This window comes from Chenopodium album, chromosome 19 (genome assembly GCF_948465745.1).
Source record: "Chenopodium album chromosome 19, dcCheAlbu1.1, whole genome shotgun sequence".
Lineage (NCBI taxonomy): Eukaryota > Viridiplantae > Streptophyta > Magnoliopsida > Caryophyllales > Amaranthaceae > Chenopodium > Chenopodium album.
The window spans coordinates 15,660,954-15,684,340 of record NC_137852.1 but is presented as its reverse complement, the minus strand read 5'-3'; the positions used below and the strand labels follow the sequence as shown (position 1 = coordinate 15,684,340).

Below are 23,387 nucleotides of genomic sequence, written 5' to 3'. Positions count from 1 at the left end.
TGTAGATCCCAAGTCATGGGAGGTAGTTCAAGGGTTACCTTGAAGGAGCTTGGAGTTCCCGGGGCTAGCTTATAGGCATGAGAGCGCGATAGCTTCACCTATATCACCGGAGAATGACTTTGAAATAAAGCCAGTAATGATCACTCTTATTGAGAGGAGACAATATGGTGGGGCGAAGAACGAGAGCCCATTGAACCATCTTAAGGAGTTTGAAAAATATTGTAACACAATCAAGATCAATGGAGTTCCTCAAGAATTCATCCGCCTTAAGTTGTTCCCTTTCTCCCTCATAGGAAGATCTTTGGAATGGCTAGATAAAGAGATGAAGCCCAATTCCTTGAAAACTTGGGATGATGTCACCAAAGCTTTCTTGTTCCGTTTCTACCCTCAAAAGAAAACGGCGGAAGCAAGAGCTTTGATTCAAAGGTTCAAGCAAAAGCCTAATGAGAGCCTTTATGAAGCATGGGAAAGGTTTAAGGATTATCAAAGGGAGTGTCCACACCATGGGATTCCTACCTACCAAATCATACATATCTTTTATGGTGGGTTGAGTGCTCATGGGAGAGCAAGTTTGGATGCCGGAGCCGGAGGCCCAATCATGAACAAGACGGAAGAAGAAGTGGTTGATGCTATTGATGAAGTAGCTCATTATTATATGAATTGGCAAGAAGTGGAAAGAGAACCAACAAGCAAGGGTTACTCGATCGAACAACTTAGTGTCATTAATGATTTGACCACTTTGATTGAGGATTTAGGGAAATAAGTTAAGTCCCTCAAGGAAAAGCTTGAGAAGCCTCTTTCCCAAGCTCCAATTCTTCCCTCCCAAATTAAGGGGAGAGGTACATCTTCTCACTCTAATTCCAATCTTTCTACTTGTTGCATGATTGTGGAATGTTGGCCATGTCAATTATGCGGAATGAATGATCATAATGCTTCTATGTGCCCAAATGTTTCTTGTAGTGAATGTGATGGAAGTGAAATGGAACACATGAACTATGTCAATAATCATGCTTGTGAATCTAGAAATGATGTTCAAAGGAATATTGGAAATAGGAATTATCATATGAATCATCATGATTATAACCAAAATGGAGGTTATAGAAATCATGAATGCCAAGAGATTCATGGTAACTATAACCATCATGGTTGTAATGGTCATGGTCATGGCTATAGACATGGGGATCATAACCAAGGTTATGATAACTATGGTAAACAAAGGAGCCAAAATGAAACAAGGGGTAATTGGAATAATCAATCTCGGGGATATTTTCAAGCAAGTTTTCAAGATGGTTCCCCAATTGATTTAGTTCCAAATGCTCAAGGTTTAAATGATAATTCCCATGACCAATCATTTTCTTCTAGAGAATTTTTGGAAAGTGTCATTGAGAAGCAAGCCAAGACTATGGAAATGTGTATGGTTTTGAATGAAGAGAAATTTTATTACATGTTGGCTTATAACAAAGATTTGAGTGAAAAACTTTCTCAATTGACTAGTATATTCAAGAAATATGCAAACTCTTCTTCTTCTTTGACTCCACCTAGCCTAGATTCTAGGAACCCTATGGATGTTATTGTTACTAGAATTGGTAGGGTCCTTGAGGGAGGTGTGCCTAAGAAGAGTGTTGCCAATGAGAGAACTAGTAAGAATTCCATTGAAATTGAAGGTGATGAATGCCCTTTGAGCGAAAATGTTGGTGAGGAACAAGTAGAGAAGGTGATAGAGAAAGAGAGAGAGGTTTGCAAACAAAGGCTCCCCTATCCTCAAAGATATAATATATATAAGTTGGATGAGCAATTTGGGAAGTTTGTAGAGATGCTTAAGCAACTTCATTTAACTCTTCCTTTCACCGATGTTGTTGAACAAATGCCAAATTATGCTAAGTTCCTCAAGGAAATTTTGAGTGGAAAAAGGACTTGTGATGTGGCGGAGACCATTAGCCTTACCGAGCATTGTAGTGCAATCATCATGAATAAGATGCCTCCTAAGTTGAAGGATCCTGGAAATTTTTCCATCCCTTGTGCCATCAACAAGACCCAAATTGATAATGCCTTATGTGATTTAGGAGCTAGTGTTAGCCTTATGCCATATTCGGTTTATCAAAGGTTAGGTCTAGGAGAACTTCTACCTTCAAAGATTACCTTGCAATTAGCCGATAGATCAATCAAGATTCCTAAGGGAAAGGTAGAAGATGTGCCTTTAAGAGTTGGAAAATTTGTTATTCCGGTTGATTTTGTAGTGTTGGACATGGATGAAGATTCTACAATACCTATCATCTTAGGTAGACCTTTCCTTGCTACATCGGGGGCTATGATAGATGTGAAAAGTGCTAAGATATCTCTTAAGATAGGGGAGGAAGAAATTGAATTTGATTTGAATGAAGGAATGAAATATCCTTCCTCTTCTTTAGAAAATTGCATGAGAGTTGAAGTGCTTGATAATATTGTGAATTCCATGCATGAGCACTTGCTCACATCTAACGATCCTCTTGAATGTGTTTTATTGAACAAGGAAAAGATAGGTATCTCAACCAAGGAAGAGCAATTGTATGAAAATTTGCTTAATGAAGGCGATATAGGGAGTGGAGAAGAAACTTGCATGGGGATATCAAGTCAAGATGCTTTGCAAGTGGCCTCAACCAAAGAAGGTAAAGGTGTTCCCATGGTAGAGCTAAAACCTCTACCATCACACCTTAGGTATGAATTCTTAGGCCCTAATTCTACATATCCCGTTATTGTTAGTGCATCCTTGAGTGAGAGCCAAGCTCAAGCGTTATGTGGTGTTTTGAGAAAGCACCAAGGTGCTTTGGGGTACACAATTAATGATCTTAAAGGCATAAGCCCCGCCTTGTGTACACATCACATAACACTTGAGGAAGGCACCCTTCCTTCTATTGAACGACAAAGGAAACTACATTTCCAAATGGGAGAAGTGGTTAAGAAAGAGATCACCAAGCTTTTGGATGCGGGAATTATATTCTCCATTTCAAGCTCAAGGTGGGTCTCCCCCGTGCATGTCGTTCCTAAAAAGGGGGGTATGACCGTAGTTGAGAATGAGAAAGGTGAGCTCATTCCAACTCGAACGGTCACCGGTTGGAGGATGTGTATAGACTATAGACGTCTAAACACATCAACCAAAAAGGATCATTTCCCTCTCCCTTTTATTGACCAAATGCTTGAAAGGTTGACTAGGCACAAATTCTATTGCTTTCTTGATGGATATTCGGGATTCTTTCAAATTCCTATTCACCCCGAGGATCAAGAAAAGACAACCTTCACATGCCCCTATGGTACTTTTGCTTATAGAAGAATGCCCTTTGGGTTGTGTAATGCTCCGGGGACCTTTCAAAGGTGCATGATGAGCATTTTTGGGGACATGCTTGTAGAGGAAATGGAAGTTTTCATGGATGATTTTTCCGTGGGAGGTGTTTCATTTGAGGATTGCCTCAAAAATCTTGAAAGATGCTTAGAGATATGTGAAAAAGACAACTTAGTGCTTAATTGGGAAAAATGCCACTTCATGGTGGAAGAAGGGATTGTTCTAGGTCATAAAATTTCCAATAAAGGCATCGAGGTTGACAAGGCTAAGATTGAGGTGATTGAGAAGTTGCCTCCTCCGGTCAATGTGAAAGGGGTAAGATCATTCTTGGGTCATGCCGGATTTTATAGAAGGTTTATCAAAGACTTTTCTCTTATTGCTAAGCCCTTAAATGATCTTCTCCAAAAAGATGTTGATTTTGTCTTTAATGATTCTTGCTTGGAAGCTTTTAATAAATTGAAGAAAGCTTTGACTTCTACTCCTATTGTCCAAGCCCCTAGATGGGATTTGCCATTTGAGCTCATGTGTGATGCAAGTGATACGGCTATAGGAGGTGTGTTGGGTCAAAGAATTGACAAAAAGCTCCATGTCATCTATTATATGTCAAAGACTCTTAATGGTGCTCAAAGAAATTACACAACAACGGAAAAGGAATTCTTGGCTATTGTTCATTCTTTTGAGAAATTCTGTTGTTACTTGTTGGGGTCTAAGACTATAGTTTTCACCGATCATGCGGCTTTGAAGTATCTCTTTGGGAAAAAAGAATCCAAACCGAGGTTAATTCGTTGGGTCCTTGAGCTACAATCTTTTGATCTTGAGATCCGAGATAAAAAAGGTGCTGAAAATGTTGTTGCGGATCATTTGTCTAGACTTGAAGATTTTCAAGTTCAAGACGATGGGTCTCCTATAGAGGACCGGATGTTGGATGATTCTTTGTATGTTATCAATATGAAGGAGCTCCCTTGGTTTGCCGATTTGGTGAATTTTCTTGCTTGTGGGGAGTTTCCTCTTTCTTTTTCCAACAATCAAAAGAGAAAGCTTAAGAGAGACGCAAGACACTATGTATGGGATGAGCCAATCTTGTACAAAAGAGGTGTGGATGGATTGTTGCGCCGATGTGTGCCAAATGAGGAGATACCAAATGTTTTGAAGATGTGCCACTCGGATCCTAGTGGTGGTCATATGGGTGTTTCAAGAACGACCTCTAAGGTGCTTCAATGTGGATTATGGTGGCCTAACCTCTTTAAGAGTGCTTGGGAGTATGTCAAAAGTTGTGATCAATGTCAAAGGACCGGGAATATTTCAAGGAGGAATGAGATGCCCCAACAACCAATACTTGAATTGGAGATATTTGATGTTTGGGGTATAGATTTTATGGGTCCTTTTCCATCTTCTTATGGGAATCAATATATCCTTGTTGCCGTTGATTATGTGTCAAAGTGGGTGGAAGCCATTGCTTCTCCCACTAATGACCATAAAGTGGTAATGAAATTGTTCAAAAAGATAATATTCCCTAGGTTTCGCATCCCCAAAGCGGTTATAAGTGACAATGGCTCACACTTTGTGCACTATGCTTTCCGGAAGATGTTGAAGAAGCATGGAGTGAACCAACGATTTGGTCTTCCTTATCATCCCCAAACTAATGGGCAAGTTGAGGTATCTAATCGTCAAATTAAGTTAATTCTTGAGAAGACAGTTGCTAGGAGTAGGAAAGATTGGGAAAACAAGCTTGATGATGCTCTTTGGGCATATAGAACGGCTTTCAAAACTCCTATTGGTACCACTCCTTATCGCTTGGTTTATGGGAAATCTTGTCACCTTCCGGTTGAACTTGAGCACCGCACTCATTGGGCTATTAAAAAGATCAACTTTGATTTGGCTAGTGCGGGTGAGCAACGTTGGTTGGATCTTCATGAGTTAGAAGAGCTTCGATTGGATGCCTATGATTGTGCTAGCTTGTATAAAGCTAGAACTAAGGAGGTGCATGATAAGCTCATTGAGAAGAAAGAGTTTGTTCCGGGGGATAAGGTGCTTCTTTTCAATTCAAAAATGAGACCTTTTTCCCGAAAAATTGATGTCTCGTTGGACCGGCCCTTTTGTTGTTCAAGAGGTGTTTTAAAATGGTTCTATCGAAGTTTCTCCTTTAGATTTTTCAAGAACTTTTAAGGTTAACGGACATAGACTAAAGAGGTATTATGATGGAGTGTTCGTGGGGGTCATTCATGACATGACTCTCTATGATCCGCCTTGAAAGAGGTGGAGGATGTCTAGCTTAAGACTCTAAATTAAGCGCTTCACGGGAGGCAACCCGTGTTTTCTAACTCTTTCTTCCTTTTTCTTTTGGTTTTTCTTTTGGTTTTGATGATGATTTTGTGATCTAATTTTGTTGTGTTTGATGTTGTAGGATGGTTTGAGTTTAATTCCAACAATTTTGATGCCAATATTGAGGTAAACTTGTCCCAATTCTTAAGTTGGAAAGGTGGGTAAGTATGGAGAATGGTGAATACTTGTGTTTATTTTCATGATTTTCATGTTTTTCTTTCTCCAATATGAAGTGTAGCTACTGCCCATATGGTTCCTCATAACCATCATGGGGTGTGCGCACAACATGAGGGAGGACGAATATCGGGATAAAAATCCCAGGTTTGGTGCGCCCGCACAAAAGCTTTGTGCGGCCGCACACGAGCCCTGTGCGGGTGCACACCCCTCTTGTGCAGCCGCACACTGCTGGGTATTCGGGGGAGTGTTTTTCCTCCTCTCTTAACCCGATTCTCCATTCTCTCTCTCTCCTATTTCATTCTCTTCCTCCTTAGGTATTGTGGTTGCTCATAGTTGCTCTCCATTTTCCTCATAATATTTTTCATTTTTCCTCATCAAATTTTCCATAATTCCCATTACTTTGCTCCCCAAGTCTTCATTCTACATCCTTAAAGGTAATTTTCTCACTCCTAGTTTGAAAATTTTGGGTACTTGTTGATTGAAACTTGTTGGTATGATTGTTGGAGATGTTTATGTGTAGTAGTGTTTTCTTGCTTAATTGTTGTGATTTTCAATCAATTGAAAGTATAATTGCATGTTTTATGTGCTAAAGTTTCAATTTTCATATTTGAGCATGACTAGTACTACCCTCATACTCTCCACCATTACTACCTCTTGTTTTTATGATGATGAATGTGGAATTATTGATGATGGTTTTGTGAAATCTATTTATGATGTTGATTTTACTTGAGCATTTACAAATTTTGGCATGAACCTTGTTGGATTTACATATGTTTAAGTTCTAGGGTGTTTTGTTGATGTTGATGGTGATAATGGAGAAAGTGGTTGTTGGTAGTATGGAGTATAGTTGCTTTTGTTAATTGTGATTTGGGGTAATACTTGTGTCAATTGTGATGCCTTGATTATGCATTTTTCATCTCTATTGAAATTTTGCTTAAACTCATGTCATATTGTCCTTTTATTTTTCCCCATGTTCATGATTAATTTTAGCACACCATTCCTACTATTGAAATCATTTTCATTGTGCATTATCTTATAGATGGGTGGTTCAAGACAAGCCAAGCGTGCAAAAGTTTCAAAATCAAGGAACACAATTGATCCACCTTCTTCCATCAAAGAAACCTTTGGCATTAAATTCACGGTCCAAGAGCATTGGGCTAGATTTGAAAGTCTTTCTTCAAGGAAATTGTATTCCACAAGATTCTATGATACAGACACTACTACTCTTCTTGGGATAGATGATGATGTGAGGATGTTAGCTCGGAATTTGGGACTTGAGCATTTCATTGATCTTAATGCTCCCACCTATGCAAGGCTCACTTATGAGTTCCTTTCTTCACTCGAGGTGCATGAGGATGGTGATGACAACGAATGCCCAACAATTACCTTCCAAGTATTCAATGAGGACTATTCCATCCCTCTTTCATTCCTAAATAAGATGTTCAACTTTCCGGAGCCTATTGATGGAAGGCCTTTGATCTATCCGGCTTATGAAGCTCTCCATCGCGACCATAGGTATGATGAGAACGATTGGTGGGATGATATTTCTATTGAGGATACCTATTGTGCCCAAACTTCCAAATCGGCCTCAATTGTCCATGGAGCGATGCGCTATTTTAGCCGCATGCTAACTTATGCATTTTTCTCCAAGGAATCTCTTGGAGCTATTTCTCAAGAGCAACTAAGTTGGCTATTGTTGGCTCATCGATATAGGGATGATATGTTGGAGGACTTTGATGTCATTGATTTTGCTAGGCATTTGCTTGACCGCTTCATCGATATTCGTGACGGTTTCTTCCTCTCGGGAAGCATTCAAATTGGGGGTATGATAACCCTCATCGTGCTATCACTTAACAAGAAATATGCTTCCATGATTGGAGATCTTGTGGAGATTAAAGATCCTAGAGAGAAGTCTCCGTCTTGTTTGTTGGGTACATTTGCCTTAATCAATCAAAAATTCATCGAGCGCACTATTATGGACGATTTGTTTATTTGGAAGGTGTCTCGAACAACCGATTGGTGCCTCATTCCCTATGAAGGGTCGATGGTGAGAGACAAGAGTTCGCCCTATCCTTGGAAGCCGCCCAAGAGAGACATTCCGGTTTCTTTTCGTCGGGGATCCGTGCCTTCTTCGGGTAATGTTCTTCCAAAGTCTAAGGCCTCTTCATCTAAGAAAGGTACCCCTCGACCTTCTTCTCCTACTCCTCTTCCTCTTCCGTCCCCTCCCTTGCATGATTTATCTAGCTTGCATGCCAAGATTGATGCCCTTTCTATTGCATTGTCTTCTTCTTCTTCTATGGGGAATTCTTGCTTTGTGGATGGTTATGATTATCATGCTAGGAGGGTGTATGACTTTCATGTTTCAAGGGGGGATATTGAGCCTTATGTGAATTATCCTTATCTCCCGGTCCAAGAGGGCCCTGTCCCACAGTGGGAGCCTTTTGACAAGGCGGTGGGGCCCCGTCTTTGTTATCCCTACTGGGAGGGCCCGCATATGGCGCATAGTGCCATTCGTGGGACCTCTAAGGGGGATTATGATTACAGGAGGCCGGGAGGATGTGACTGGACTTATGATCCCGCAAACCCTGCTCCTTTCCCTTCCCTTGAGACAGAGGGGGGATGGGGTTGTTCAGGGCCCCCTGTCTTTGATGACTGGTCTGACTATTTTGCTGCAGATGCCCTTAGAAGGTTGGATAGGGCTAAGGGGAAAGAAGTTGTTTCATCAGGTGGGGGGAGTACTAGTTCTACCCCCTACTTTAGTGCCGAGTGAGCCATTTTGGCTACCCCTCTCCGTATGCATGCTTTATGATTGTGTTTTGTGTTTGCCCTATGGTTGGGTTTAGCTTGGGGGAGGGGTGGCTCATTTATAGCTTGGGGGAGTTGTTTTAGGTTGGTTATGGTTTGCACGGTTCTCCTCCTTGCTAGTGGTTTACTTTGCATTCTTCTTCCTTAGCCTCTTTGTCCTCTGTCTGCTCTAGTGTCTCTGTGATGTTTTATCTGCTGTTTCTTTGATGATGACTTGCTATATTCTTTATCTATCTGCTCTGCTATTGTTCCGATGATTCTTGTTGCTGATGATGTTTCCCTGTCTCTGATATATATTTTTCATTTCCTGTCGTTATGCTGCCGAATTTTCGGCTGGTTTCATTTGGAAGTTACTAACAATTTTCTTTGTATATAGATTCTTTTATTCTCTTTTTCTCACTTGGTCTTTAGTAGAAGCTTTTGTTTATGGAATGCAACGAGGTGGTTTCTACTTACTTCATTTATTTTTGCTAAGCTTGGAGCCGGTGAGATCTTTCTTATTTTTCTCTTTATTTTCCTTGGTTGCATAGATTAGGATTAGCTTAGGAGAAGTTGAATGGTTCGAGGATGGATGCTTGTTAACACGTAATGTGTTTGGGATCGGTGACTTTATTGTCTATCGATCACTTGTTTGTCGATTGGGATTTTTATGTGTTTAACATGCTTTCTAGTCCTTTACATGATTTTTCTCCTATGTTTTCCTTTCCTATGTCTCCATTTTATTTTCTTTTACTTTCTTTTATTTTAACTTTTTCTCTTATTTTCTTTTATTTTTCTTTTTATTTTTAATGTGATTTTGAGGCTTTGTTTCTCATTTCTTTTCTTTTGAGATGATCATTGTACATTGGACTTGTCTTTTGCATGACTTTCTTCCTAGGTTGTAAGGGTATGCACGGTTTGAGATTATGTTTGGTTGACTCTAGGATAGTGTATGCTAGGGTAGTTGGTTTGAACTAGGAGGATCATGAAGCCGGATTCTACTTGTTTGTGGTATGTTGGTAGTTGCTTCCTATAGTTGATTTGACACCATTGGTGAGTTTTTGCCACGACCTTGTGAGGTTACTTGCTTTTCTAGCCTTCAACATTCCTTGTATGAGCGGCGTGGATCCTTGACTATGCAAACCTAATCTAATAAAGCTTGATGTATGATTCTCAAACACGAGACCGAACTATCTAGGAAGGACAAAGGCACATTTTCGGGGTGGTATTTTCATTTTTGTTATATTTTGTTATTTTCTTTATTTTTAGGTTTACATTTGCCTTCTTGCGAACATTTGAGCCTTATCCCTTCTTTTCAAGCCACATCTTTAGATCTTTGGCCTTTTGTTTCATTTTCTTTCTTTTCTTGGTTTTTGTGAAGCAATTGATCATTCTTGATGGAGTTTGTGGTGGAGAAGTTGAAATGTTTGTTTCTTATGAAAGCAAGTTTGTGTTTTATCTTCTTTGTGAATAATGGCAAATGAGTTTGAGTAAAAGCCGTCCTACATTACAAATGGCATGGACAAATAAGTGCAAAATCGAAAAAGCCGTCCAAAGTTAAAAGAGGCGAGGACAAAGCACTATTAAAAAAAAAGGAAAAAAAGTGAAAAATGAAAAATTCAAAAATATTTTGATGTGAGTTTTCTCCCTTTTTGAGCATTGAGGACAATGCTCCATTTAAGCTTGGGGGGAAGCGTTCTCACGCTTTTTGTGTATATGTTTGTGGTTTATAGCTTTGAATAAGCTTGGGGGTGTGAGTATTTTTGTTTGGATTGGTGATTACTTGATTGTGTTTCTAAAGAAAGGCGCCCTCTTTGCTTCACTTTAAGGAAAACCACCAAATTTCAAATTTTTAGCCTACCTTCACCCTTATTGCCTTACGTTACAACCTTTGGGAAAGACCTTTTGACCTAGATAGTTGAGTCACTATTCGAGGGAGGGCATCATGGGTCATTGCCTAAGGAAAGGGGATGCATAGTCAAGATGTCGAGTAGCCTTCAAATATTTCTTTTCCGGTTCCTTCGAGGAATCATTGGGACACTCACTAAGGGGAGATTTGAGACTAGTGGGAAGAACGCGGTAAGATTGTTTGGGATGAAAGTGAATTCTGATAACTAGTTCCTATGCCTAGCATACCCTATGTTTCAATCAACCTTGGATATCTTGAAACGTGCATACCTTAACTTCTTGAGAAAGATTGTCATTCATTTGCTTTATAGTCTTTATGTTGGTTCATTTCGTAAAGGTTTGTTTTTATTTCATTTTCTTTCTTTTAATTCTTTGGTTTGCCTCATTGATGTTTGGTGGAGAGTTATGGGTCAAACTCTTAGGATACCCTTACGAGACCTCACTCGTCCTCATAGGCGACTTTGGGGTTTAAAGGGCTTGTTGTTGCTAAAAACAACCGTGATTCCTACGACAATGAGTTTTAGTGTATATTCTTATCTTGAGTCTTTCTTTTTCGTTTTCAATAAAATTCTCATCCTCTCTTTTTCTTGCTTTGTTTTGCTCGAGGACGAACAAAAGTTTAGCTTGGGGGAATTTGATGAGTGACATTTTTGGCACTCATTTGGTTCCTTTTTGGATGATTTTTATTTCTTTTTATCTTTCTTTTCTTTAGTTTTCCTTAGTTTTATTCTTGTTTTCCTCTTTTTATGCCTTTTGTAGTTTATTTCTCTATTTCGTGCTTTTTCTTGTTTACTTGCTTTCTTTTCCCTTTTTACTTGCTTTTTATCCTTTGGTTGTAGGTTGTGATTGATTGTCCAAGGATTCCCGGGCTTCCTTTCCATGGTTTTCCATTGATTTTCATGCTTAAAGCTCGTGCAAGAAGTTTCAAGTCAATGTGGGGTTCAAGGAGCATGCTTCAAGGTCTTGATTATGCCTTCCTCATGGCTCATTTTCTTCAAGAAATTCAAGGAAGTTGCTGCCTATCTTGTCCTCCATCATCATCATCTAGGATGCGTGCACCTTGTGAGCAAGGGCAAAGAAGAAAGGAGGATGCTACAGCTGTGTGCGGGCGCACAAGAGTGATGTGCGGCCGCACATCTGTCGTGTGCGGCCGCACATCAGGTGTGTGCGGGCGCACATCCCTGGGTGTGCTCCCGTGCACGCCATTCTTTCTCCTCCGAGCGCTCGCACCAACGTGGGTCTATTTTTGGACGTCTTTCCCAACTTCCTTTTGGGATTATAGTTATTTCTTTCCTTATTTAGAGAGAGAAAGAGATCTTCAATTAGATTTGAATTAGATTAGATAAGATTTTTAGAGAGAGAAAACATTAGTTCTTAGCATTTTTAGAGAGAGAAAGTGTGGGTTTGATGATTGATGATTGAAGATTGCTTCATTTGATTTGATTTCTATCAAGTTTGTAAGGATTCTTTACTCTTTAAAGAAATTCAAAGTTTGATTTCATTAGTATTGTTGTTTGATTTGGTTAATTGATAGTTTAATTGATTTGATTGAATTTGTTGGTTTCAATTTGATTTCAATTGATGAATTTGGGAATGATGATTAGTTTAGTTTTGATTTTGATGTTCTTTATGGATTGTGAGTAGTTTAATTGCTAGGGTGGTGGTGAAGCATGTATTGATGATGAATTGAGATTAATTTGGGGGAAATTGATTGAGTTGATAATGTGATTAAATTGGTTGATTGATTTTGTGCATGTGTGTGCTTGATTAGGCTTGATCATCCTTGTTATTCACACTAGATTGCATTGTAGGTTCACATTGATACGGACCATTGATTTGTGGCTTACATTTACTCGATTGAGATATCTTGTGATGTTTCCTAGCTAGAGTTTGATGTAGTTGACGCTAATTAGACCTCTAGGAGAATAGCTTGATGTACTCTCTTGGTTGCAATTTCGGTTTTCCCTCACATTGTTTGACTTAATCGGTTAATTCCCCAAGTTGATTGAACTTCATCGTTGATGCATGTGGATCCATTCCCCTAGTGTCTTAGCATTCATTTAATACTAGCATTTTTCATTGCCTAGCCTATTCTTAGTGTCTACCATATACCCCTACTAGATTTCGGAATAACTTAATTTTAGCACCATGCATTTATTCTCCATTCTCTAGGGTTCGACCTTGACTTACCGCTACACTATTAGGGGTTGGTTAAGCTATAAATATTGTTTGATAGGGCGGGGTGGTAGCCCAACGACCTACCATTCTTAGCCACATCAAACTCCTCAACGACCAAGAACCGGACGACAATATGCCGTCCCTGGCCTTTTTCTCCCAGCCGGATGGGCAAGTCAACTCTGCCGGCTGGGTAGACCATCCCACCCCCAAAACCAACCAAGGGGTGGGTAACCGGATGCATGCTGCTGACATTGTATTTCAGCTTCTACAGGCACCGGAGGCTGATAATATCCGACGAGCTGCCGGTGTCAATAAGGATCCGTCCAACCAGCTGGTTGGCAACCTTACATTCAATGACGACCGGGTCGTCATGCGGACGGCGGACACTGCCCCTATCCTTCTCAGTTATGAGGACGTCTGGGAAGGTGGAGGAGGCAGACGCCTGCTCATCATCATCCTTATCCATCTTCCGAAGATGGCTCTTGGTGCCCCGGATGGTAGGGCCACCACATGAAAATCCGCCTGCTATAGTGTAGACCGGATCCTTGTCGGTTTCTGAGCTACTAGCAGGCTGGGGGCTAGCCTTGGAGGACTGTCCCTTATTCTTCTTCTTTGCCCCGGTAGGGGACTTAGAGATGTAGGACTTTAGGAGCCCCTTGTCAGCCAGACGGTCCAACGTCCGCTGTAGACTGAAGCAGTCGTTGGTGTCATGGCCAACCTCCTCATGGAACTGGCAAAATTTATTTTTGTTCCGCGACTGGACGGAACTCTTCATCGGATTCGGCTTCTCAATAGACAGCCGATCCTTCACCTTCATGAAGATGGAGTTGCAATCTTTGTTAAACTCGTACTTGGGGATGTACGGTTTAAACTCTTTCTTTTTCATCTAGGACGGCTGGTCAGAATCACTAACCGCCCAGACTTCTTTTCTCTTCTTGCTCTCTTCTTTTTTGTTACCCGGCTGAGCAGACCAGCTTTCTTTTTGTTTTTCAGACTTCTTGGAGTCTGACTGGCTACCAGGCGAGCAGAGGTCAGTAGCCTGAATGTAGCTCTCCGCCTCCCTCAGGGCCGCCTGTAGCGTAAATGCACCTTTTCGGACAAGGTCATACTTAAAGGCCGACCCGTCCTTCAGACCATTGAAGAAGTCTGTGAAAGCTACCTCGTCATACAGCCCCTGGATCTGTATTCTGACCAGGTTGAACCGCCTGACATATGAGCGTAGCCCTTCTCTCTCACCCTGCCTGACGGTGCTCAAATCAAGGCTCGTCTTCTTGGCAGGAATGTTTATAGAGAAGTTGGTAGCAAACAAGAAGGCTAGCCTCTTGAAGCTGTCAATAGACGCGGCTGGCAAGTTGCCAAACCACTGCTGGGCGATGCACTTCAGTGTAGCCGGGAAACAACGACACCAGGTGGCATCGTCCCAACCTTGTAAGCACATGAGGTTGGTATATGCCATCAGGTGGTCTTCTAGGTTGGTGGTACCATCATAGGTGCCCACCAGTACATTCTTAACCTTGGCCGGCTGAGCCGCCTCGGTTATATTGGCTGCAAAGGCAGACGGTTGTTCGCCTAGCCTCATTAGCCGAAGCTGCCAGTCTAGAGGCTGGGCAGGAGTATATGCCGCCTGACCTCCAAAAGGAGGTGGCTGCATGAATTGGAGGCCATATTGCCCATACTGCGCCTGAGGTGCGTATGGCATAGACCCTATCATCAGCTGAGGTTCGGTGTTGACGGATTTACCGCCTGTCCGACTCTCATGCAAGGACATAGAGTTCCTTGCGGAAGCTTGCTTGAAGCTGTCTGGAAAGCTTGAAGTAGAAACTGACTCAGACTGCTGCTGTCTCCTTCGATTAACGACTTCTCGAGCATCGAAGGTGGAGGCTTTTTTGCCCTCCGGCTGGGGTCGCCGGGGCATCAGAATCTTGGACCAGTCAAGTTTTGCGGCTGCCCTCTCCTTTGGGTGAGGAGTTGGCTGCCTGTCCTTGACCGGCTTCTTCTTCTTCCCATCATTGGGAGTCTTTTTAGCCGGCTGACTCTTGCTAGAGCCTGCCTTGTTTTGGTTGATCATGGCCTTGATTTCACCTTCGAAAGAGTTCATGAATTTCATGAGCTCATCTCGGGTGACTAGGGCTTGGCCTTTGGCCTTCTGGGTTTCCCCTTCAGGCCTTCCAGATGAGCGCCTGCTTGGGCCCGCCTGGTCTTCATTTCGTTCCAGTTGATCCCTGGAACGAATGGATTTAGAGATGAGAGAGCCATCCTTAGATGTGTAGGTCTACACATCATCATCTTCTTCTTCTTCCTCCTCCTCAGTGAATACCTCTGGCTGAGGCTGAGGGGGAGGCAAAGGGATTTCAAATCCTACAGGCTGAATAACCGGTTGCATGTCGTCCGGGGTACCCGTCTTAGTGCCCGGACGTAGAGAGGTAGAATTGAGAATCGGTACAGAAATTTGAATCATCTTGAGGTACTCCCCCCACAGACGGCGCCAAATGTTTTGGGTGTTTTTGTCCCTTGGGAGAGTTACAACTCGAAGACTGGTCCGGAGGGCTTCTGTACCTGCAAAACCAACGGAGACACTGTTTGGGTGGTGCTCCGCCTCCAATGCTCAAGTTTGTAACTTGAAGGAGAGAAAAAGGTGCGGAAAATTAGGTGGGGATCTGCTAGGTTTCTAGCTCAGTTGTCTCTATCAAAGGGACAGTTTGTAGTAAATGGAAAAACGTGTCTTCCAAAAGAGGGTAATCTCCCTATTTATAGGATCATTGGGATTTGTGCCCCTGATCAGGTGACAGAACCCTAATCTGAGATGGGCTGCGCCGTATTACGGCTTTCTCGGGACTTGGGCCTGAAGGCCGACCTTTTCCCCTAATATCCGGGATGACACGTGTCAAACAGGGATAGGTCCATTTTGGACCATCCCCGGAATGACACGTGTCACCCTCTGATTGGGCCACATGGAGGGGTAAAATTACCCTAAACATAAGGGTCACATATGGTTCCAAACGTCATTATATGACCCTATGATGTATCCCCAATGGTCGAAGACATTTCGCCACCGGGCCCCGTAACCTAAAAATTCCTCAAAAAGCGTGGATTATAGCCATCAATTTTGGAATTTTTAAACCTTTTTTCACCCGGAATTAAAAATTAGCGAGATGTTTACCATGGTTCCTAATATCTTCCGGGAGTCTAATTGAGTGGGTGGAACCATCCAATATGCCTTTAAACAGTCAATTTACCCATTCCAAACTTGCACCGATATCGTGACCTCAAGCCTACCACGGACATTCATGGCAACATGTAAGGGTCATATATGGTTCCATACGTCATTATATGACCCTATGATGTATCCCCTAGGGTCTGAAGACATTTCGCCACCGGGCCCCGTAACCTCTAAATTCCTCTAAAAGCGTGGATTATAGCCTTCAATTTTGGAATTTTTTGACCTTTTTTCGCCAGGAAATAAAAGTTGTCGAGATGTTTACCATGGTTCCTAATACCCTCCCGGTGTCCAATTGAGTGGGTGGAACCATCCAATATGCCTTTAAACAGTCAATTTACCCGTTCCAAACTTGCACCGATATCGTGACCTCAAGCCTACCACGGACATTTATGGCAACATATATGGTTCCATTCGTCATTATATGACCCTATGATGTATCTCCTAGGGTGTCAAGACATTTCGCCACCGGGCCCCGTAACCTCAAAATTCCTCAAAAAGCGTGGATTATAGCCTTCAATTTTGGAATTTTTAAACCTTTTTTCGCCTAAAATAAAAATTTCCTAGATGTTTACCATGGTTCCTTAAACCTTCCGTGAGTCAAATTGAGTGGGTGGAACCATCCAATATGCGTTTAAACAATCAATTTACCCGTTCCAAACAAGCACCGATATCGTGACCTCAAGCCTACCACTGACATTGATGGCAACTTATAAGGGTCATATATGGTTCCAAACGTCATTATATGACCCTAAGATGTATCCCCAAGGGTCTCAAGACTTTTCAACACCGGGCCCCGTAACCTCAAAATTCCTTCAAAAGCGTGGATTATAAAAATTTTGGAATTTTTTGACCTTTTTTCGCCCGGAAATAAAAATTGCCGAGATGTTTACCATGGTTCCTATTACCCTCCGGGAGTCCAATTGAGTGGGTGGAACCATCCAATATGCCGTTAAACAGTCAATTTACCCGTTCCAAACTTGCACCGATATCGTGACCTCAAACCTACCACGGACATTTATGGCAACATATATGGTTCCATACGTCATTATATGACCCTATGATGTATCCCCTAGGGTCTCAAGAACTTTCGCCAACGGGCCCCGTAACCTCAATATTCCTCAAAAAGCGTGGATTATAGCCTTCAATTTTGGAATTTTTTGACCTTTTTTCACTCTGAAATAAAAATTACCGAGACTTTTACCATGGTTCCTAATACCCTCCGGGAGTCCAATTGAGTGGGTGGAACCATCCAATATGCCTTTAAACAGTCAATTTACCCGTTCCAAACCTACACCGATATCGTGACCTTAAGCCTACCCCAGACATTTATAGCAACATATAAGGGTCGTATATGGTTCCAAACGTCATTATATGACCCTAACATGTATCCCCTAGGGTCTCAAGACTTTTCGCCACCGGGCCCCGTAATATCAAAACTCCTCAAAAAGAGTGGATTATAGACTTTAATTTTGGAATTTTTTGACCTTTTTTCGCTCTGAAATAAAAATTGCCGAGATGTTTACCATGGTTCCCAATACCCCCCGGGAGTCCAATTGAGTGGGTGGAACCATCCAATATGCCTTTAAACAGTCAATTTTCCCGTTCCAAACTTCCACCGATATCGTGAACTCAATCCTACCACGGACATTTATGGAAACATATAAGGTTCATATATGGTTCCAAACGTCATTCTATGACCCTAAGATTTATCCCCTAGGGTCTCAAGACTTTTCGCAACCGGGACCCTTAACCTCAAAATTCCTCCAAAAGCGTGGATTATAGCCTTCAATTTTGGAATTTTTTGACCTTTTTTCGCTCTGAAATAAAAATTAACGAGATTTTTACCATGGTTCCTAATACCCTCCGGGAGTCCAATTGAGTGGGTGGAACCATCCAATATGCCTTTAAACAGTCAATTTACCCGTTCCAAACTTGCACCGATATCATGACTTCAAGCCTACCACGGACATTTATGGCAACATATAAGGGTCTTATATGGTTCCATACGTCATTATCTGACCCTATGATGTATCCCCTAGGGTCTCATGACATTTCGCCACCGGGCCACGTAACCTCAAAATTCCTCAAAAAGCGTGGATTATAACCTTCAATTTTGGATTTTTTTGACCTTTTTTCGCTTGAAAATAAAAATTGCCGAGATATTTACCATGGTTCCTAATACCTTCAGGGAGTCGAATTGAGTGGGTGGAACCTTCCAATATGCCTTTAAACAGTCAATTTACTCGTTCCACACCTGCACCGATATCGTGACCTCAAGCCTACCACTGACATTTATGGCAACATATAAGGGTCATATATGGTTCCATACGTCATTATAAGACACTAAGATGTATCCCCACAAGACTTTTCAACACCGGGCCCCGTAACCTCAAAATTCCTAAAAAAGCGTGGATTATAGCCTTCAATTTAGGAATTTTTTTACCTTTTTTCGCCCGAAAATAAAAATTGCCGAGATGTTTACCATGGTTCCTAATACCTTCCGGGAGTCCAATTGAGTGGGTGGAACCATCCAATATGGCTTCAAACAATCAATTTTACTCGTTCCAAACTTGCACCGATATCGTGACCTCAAGCCTACCACGGACATTTATGGCAACATATAAGGGTCTTATATGGTTCCATACGTCTTTATATGACCCTATGATGTATCCCGTAGGGTCTCAAGACATTTCGCCACCAGGCCCCGTAACCTCAAAATTCCTCAAAAAGCGTGGATTATAACCTTCAATTTTGGATTTTTTTGACCTTTTTTCGCTTGAAAATAAAAATTGCCGAGATGTTTACCATGGTTCCTTATACCTTCAAAGAGTCGAATTGAGTGGGTAGAACCTTCCAATATGCCTTTAAACAGTCAATTTACTCGTTCCAAACTTGCACCGATATCGTGACCTCAAGCCTACCACTGACATTTATGGCAACATATAAGGGTCATATATGGTTCCATACGTTATTATATGACACTAAGAAGTATCCCCAAGGGTCTCAAGACTTTACAACACCGAGCCACGTATCCTCAAAATTCCTAAAAAAGCGTGGATTATAGCCTTCAATTTAGGAATTTTTTGACCATTTTTCACCCGAAAATAAAAATTGCCGAAATATTTACCATGGTTCCTAATACCTTTCGGGAGTCCAATTGAGTGGGTGGAACCATCCAATATGCCTTATAACAGTCAATTTTACCCGTTCCAAACTTCCACCGATATCGTGAACTCAAGCCTACCACGGACATTTATGGAAACATATAAGGGTCATATATGGTTCCAAACATCATTATATGACCCTAATATGTATCCCCTAGGGTCTCAAGACTTTTCGCCACTGGGCCCCGTAACCTCAAAAGTCCTCAAAAAGCGTAGATTATAGCCTTCAATTTTGGAATTTTTTGGACTTTTTCGCCCGGAAATAAAAATTACTGAGATGTTTACCATGGTTCCTAACACCCTCTGGGAGTCCAATTGAGTGGATGGAACCATCCAATATGCCTTGAAACAGTCAATTTACCCGTTCCAAACTTGACCGATATCGTAACCCCAAGCCTACCACTGACATTTATGGCAAAATATAAGGGTCATGTATTGTTCCAAACGTCATAATATGACCCTAAAATGTATCGCCAAGGGTCTCAAGACTTTTCAACACCGGGCCCGTAACCTTTAAATTCCTCCAAAAGCGTGGATTATAGCCTTCAATTTTGGAACTTTTTGACCTTTTTTCGCCTGTTAATAAAAATTGCCGAGATGTTTACCATGGTTCCTTATACCCTCCAGGAGTCCGATTGAGTGGGTGGACCATCCAATATGCCTTTAAACAGTTAATTTTACCCGTTCCGAACTTCCACCGATATCGTGAACTCAAGCCTACCACGGACATTTATGGAAACATATAAGGGTCATATATGGTTCCAAACGTCATTATATGACCCTAAGATGTATCCCCAAGGGTCTCAAGACTTTTCAACACCGGGTTCCGTAACCTCAAAATTCCTCAAAAAGCGTGGATTATAGCCTTCAATTTTGGAATTTTTAAACCTTTTTTCGCGCGGAAATAAAAATTGCCGAGATGTTTACCGTGGTTCCTAATACCTTCAGGGAGTCAAGTTGAGCGGGGGGAACCATCCAATATGCCTTTAAACAGTCAATTTACCCGTTCCAAATCTACACCGATATCGGGACCTCAAGCCTACCAATGACATTTATGGCAATATATAAGGGTCATATATGGTTCCAAACATCAATATATGGCCCTAAGATGTATCCCTAGAGTCTTAAGCCTTTTCTCCACTGGGCTTCGTAACCTCAAAATTCCTCTAAAAGTGTGGATTATAGCCTTCGATTCTGGAATTTTTTGAACTTTTTTCGCCCGGAAATAAAAATTGCCGAGATGATTACTATGGTTCCTAATACCCTCCAGGAGTCCAATTGAGTGGGTGGAACCATCCAATATGCCTTTAAACATTCAATTTACACGTTCCAAACTTGCACCAATATCGTGACCTCAAGCCTACCACAGACATTTATGGCAACATATAAGGTTCATATATGGTTTCAAACGTCATTATATGACCCTAAGATGTATCCCCAACGGTCTTAAGACTTTTCAACACCGGGCCCTTGTAGACACCCATTTGTGTCTCCCCAAAGCCAAACCCAGTGATGAATGCCTTTCACCTCGAACCATAATCGAATGAGGTGCGAAAGTGGTTGAAAGGTAAGTGTCGCGGTTTAGTTTTATTTAATATTCTCTTCTCTTTGTTTTTTAAAATAACTCTATTTATTTTAAAATAGCCAAACCGGTTTAGTTTGGTCCATAATTAAGGTCCAATAATAGTGTAGTTGGATAGGGCTCAAAGAAACCTTTCCAACGATATATTATAAGCCCACTCCGATGAATATTGAGGAAGTTATGGCCAAAATACTAAACTGGTCCCGGTTAATTATTTACGTACGGCCCAATGATCTAGAGAGGGCCCAATATTAATTATTATTCCTAAATTCGTTAGGTTTAATTAATTCTCTAGAAGGTTCTATAAGGTTCTTTTTAATTCTAATATTATTAGATTTAATAATTATTTTTTTTAAAATAGACATTTATTTGGAATAAAACATTATTTTATTATTATTATTATCTTAAAAGTATGTATTTTATCTTCTGTACGGATTCCGTAGATCAAGTTGATTAAAGATCGGTTTCCGTGTGGAGAAAACGCGCTAATACAGGATGTCAACAAACGAAAAGTTTGTCGCCTCGCGACAGACCCTGTCGCCTCGCGACAGTGTCGATTCTTGGCGACAACGTGTAGTTTTATTCTTCATCAAATTTTGTATTTTTCCGGACTATTTTCCTTATAAATAGGGTCCGAAATCTCTGTTTTTATTCATCAACTCTCATCAAGAATTACTTAATTCTTAATTTCTCTCTCTCTCCTTCTAAACCAACTTTTTACTAATTACAATATTCCGCATTCACAAGACTTAGAATCTCTTTGCCAAGTTCGAAGTTACCTTCGCCCTAGACGTGCAAGGTTTGATAATTTCTGAGGGTTTGGTCCAAAACTAGTCAAAACTTTATTTAATTTGATTTCTATTTAATTCTCTAATTGTTCTTTATTATTTTCATTGAAGTTTACTAACTTGTGTATCTTGTTATTAGAAAGAGGTACGAGGCTTCAAAGTAAGTAGAATAGCTTACTCCCTATTTTATTAACAATGTAGAAAGCATGCTTGTTATTGTATTTAATTCCTAGTACCATGTTAGGATGTTATTTTATGCTTTCTAGTATGATGTTTAGGATGCCTTTACTCTTTCTAATAGCATGTTAGTACCATGTTAGGTTTAAAGCTTTGATCTTTATTGCTTAGTGACATGCTAGGATTTGTTATTAATCTTGTTAGTATTATTCCTAGGATCTTGCTATTATATTTAAGCTTTATTATTAACATGATTTTGATTATTATTATGTTTCTTGATTTATATATTATTGTTATTGCTTGATCACACCTTTTATGATTGTTAAAGGGAATTTGTACATGAAATCACACTTAATAAGATTATTATTAATTTGGTATAGGCTAATATGATTTTAACTCAAGTGATCGCCAATAATAGTATTATTTGTGCATTAATGATCAACCAACAAAGATTAAACAGGGTAGGTTTAATATGATGTTTATATTTATTCAAAAAGCGCGCATGAATACGAGCAGAACAAAGTAGAGGCCTATTTTATATGGCGGGTCCTTTCTTTTGTAGATTGGATTCGTACCCTCTTCCCCGAACCATGTTTGGTTCAAGACCTTACAGAGTTGATGGTCCTTTTGGATTTTCTTTTGGGTTTACAAGTTCCTAAAACTTGTTGGCGACTCTTTTGCTCTCTTTTCTTTCCCTTTGGAATGCTACCGTACTTTAGTGTATGATCACAGTGGGGTTCAAGTTTGGGATCATAATGCTTGAAATATTACCTACAGTTTTTGGCGACTCCACTGGGGAGGATTTCAATTTATATTCCTGAAATTTATTTAATTTTGGCAATTATTTAGAATGAGCGGATGAGACTCGAAAAATTCTAAGTATTTCATGTGCGTGATTTGATTAACATTGTTGTCATATGCATTAAAAGGTCTTCATGGGAGCACCCCATGAGTCAATCCATAGGAATTTTACACGTAAGAAATTTGAGAAATATCTTTCATGACTAGAATCGAATAGATGATGCGAAATCTGGAAAATTCGAAGAACACAGAAACTTGCCAAGGCATTTAGGAACTAGCGTCTAGAAAACAGGGCTTGTCGCCCGTAAAAAGTTTCTGTCGCCTGGCGACAGTTCTGTCGCTTGGCGACAGGAGCTTTTTTGCGGCGACAGTCCCTGTAGTCTGGCGCCAAGTTCTTCCAATACCGAGCCAGGGGTCTGCCTTCTTGCTTTGACCATTTCTAGCATTGTTGGCTCGATTTTACTTATTGATTGAGTGCTTTTCTCACTTTTCTGAACCCATATGTTTTCTACATATGGATATAACCCTATGGGGGTTCCTACTTCACCTGCACAATTGAATAACCCACTATCATGCGCAAATAACGGGTACGTGCAAAGTTTGTGAATACACCAAACCATGGAGTCGAGTTCGATTTCATCACGAACTCGCAGGGTCCCGTCCATTCGCACCAACCCTCACGGTAGGTTGTGTGCAATGCATACATATTCATAACCATGGATCTTTTTGACATAAGCCATATACTTGAACTTTAGAGAACTAGAGCCATGGTTAGGTTGCAAACTCATTGCATCATATTATGACTATGTGAACTACTTGTGCATCTCTTATTTGTGCATATTTTATACGTGACTAAACTAACCGTTTGGTTTGACTTGTGTTTGTAAATAAGACTTAATAAACTAACCGATGACTAAAGGAATTTGTTTAATTAATTAATTTATTTATTTGACCTACTGAACAAACCTAA

General features: G+C 40.8%; 1 non-coding gene across 1 annotated transcript; it reads right to left on the bottom strand.

Moving 5' to 3' along the window:
• Positions 1-404: 404 nt before the first annotated feature.
• Positions 405-510, bottom strand: LOC145596400 (small nucleolar RNA R71). The gene has a single exon (XR_014103239.1). It is a non-coding gene; the product is annotated as a small nucleolar RNA R71 (small nucleolar RNA).
• Between the last annotated feature and the right edge of the window lie 22,877 nt (positions 511-23,387).